A 1,660-nucleotide genomic window follows, 5' to 3' on the forward strand; every position below is an offset into this window, starting at 1 on the left:
CTTTTCTGGTTGGAACTGTCATTTCCTCGTGATGGGCGTGGGTCATTTGTTGAATGAAACACTTTATACTGTGGACGCATAGATTGTACACCAGTAGGAAAAAACAACAGCAGAATTGCTATTTCCTTGATCCACAGCCAGGGTTTACCTAACAGGTTTCCGAACCATGAAGACTTATCTTCAGTCATCTGGTGTAATTTTGCTGAAAGATCAAGAATGTCAATCTTGATCATGTTGGTGGATGACTGAAGTTCGTATGTGATTCTGTAATGGGGCTGACGAGACTTGATACGTTCGGATCCAAATGCAAAGCTTTAATTGGAGAAGATACAGACGTGGTCAAAAAGCAGGCAGGGTCAAACAGAGGCAGACAGGTATATGGGGGGCAAAACACAAGAATAATCCTAGGGCTAGCGTGGGTCGATGAACTGCAGACAGAGTCACAGGGGCAAGGCTAAAGGGAGGAATCCAGGAAAACAGGCGAAGATGCGAAACCGGAGAAAACAGACAAGGCTAAGGCAGGGAAACAAACGAGAGCTCTGTAGTGTCGCTATCGCTAGGGGAGTGATAAACGCTGAACAATACTCGGCAGAGGGAAGGGATCAGAGTGAGTGTTAAATAGTGAGGGAGTGATATGAAACAGCTGGGTGCAATCAGTGTAAACAGCTGTGTGCAATCCGTGCTGAGTGCAATCAGTGCAATGCATGATGGGAAATGTAGTCCGGGGTGATGTGCAACAGTGTGTAGTGTGAGAGTCAATGAAATTGGAAGTTCATGGACCGGATTCGTGACAGATTCTCTGCGTTGTGTATTTAAATTATTTTTAAGTTAAATTAAACTTCCGTGACAGTTGGCTCGGTAGTGGGTCTAGTTGTCTTTTAGAGGTTGTGGCTTCATACGCAGGTGAGGAGATCAGTGCGTATGGGTCTCGGGACAGCCATCAAGTGGTATCTGAACAGAGTAAGAAAGAAAACAAAAGACGACAGAGCAGTATTTGTTGTAAAAGACTGCAAACACTAGGGTTGTATCCTTTGTTCGATCTGAGTCTGCTATTGTTGTTCCTTCTTTCCCTATTTCTTAATTCCTGCGACACCTAAAGAACAGTGAGGTAAGGATGGACTAGGGGATGGGGAAGGACTATGAGGGAGTCTTCACCACAGGGTTGGCCCCCGAAACCTGTTGCATTCGGTTCTTCCCTGAGCTCCTCACTGGTCCGTGTGTCCTATCCTTTCCCTGTGGGTGGGGGAACAACTTTACAGTGTGATACATGAGTCCAGGTTTTCATTCCCTGACACAACACTGCAGCTGCTGTAATCAACATCACTTGATGTGGTCCGTGCCACTTAGGCTCTACGGTGAAGTGGGGAGGGGGTGCTTCAGAGTAATAAGTAGACTGAGTAGGAGCTGAGTAAAGCTGTTAATTTCTCCTAATGTCTTCTTGCTTTTTCTACACTCTTTCATCCAGTGTCCAGGTTTACCACAGTAATGACAACTGCACTCCCTCTTAGGACTTTTACGTTTCTGTCGGTTCTCTGTGTTGACCTGAAAGGATACTGCTGCAATCTTTACTCTAGCTTTAACATCAGAGTCTCTTTCCCATGTAGCTAACCTGTCCAAGTTGTTTTGCAAACTTCCAGTGGACCATGTTAGATCTAAGAAC

The 1,660-nt window shown here is 45.4% G+C and overlaps 1 long non-coding RNA gene across 1 annotated transcript in view; it reads right to left on the reverse strand.

Moving 5' to 3' along the window:
- Positions 1 to 838: 838 nt before the first annotated feature.
- LOC107551689 (uncharacterized) overlaps positions 839 to 1,660 on the reverse strand; it is a 3,090-nt gene continuing 2,268 nt past the window's right edge. Inside the window, exon 2 of the long non-coding RNA XR_001604793.1 lies at positions 839 to 951. This is a non-coding gene — a long non-coding RNA (uncharacterized lncRNA). The remainder of the gene's footprint in view (positions 952 to 1,660) is intronic.

Source organism: Sinocyclocheilus grahami, unplaced genomic scaffold, assembly GCF_001515645.1.
Source record: "Sinocyclocheilus grahami isolate Dianchi unplaced genomic scaffold, SAMN03320097.WGS_v1.1 scaffold429.1, whole genome shotgun sequence".
Lineage (NCBI taxonomy): Eukaryota > Metazoa > Chordata > Actinopteri > Cypriniformes > Cyprinidae > Sinocyclocheilus > Sinocyclocheilus grahami.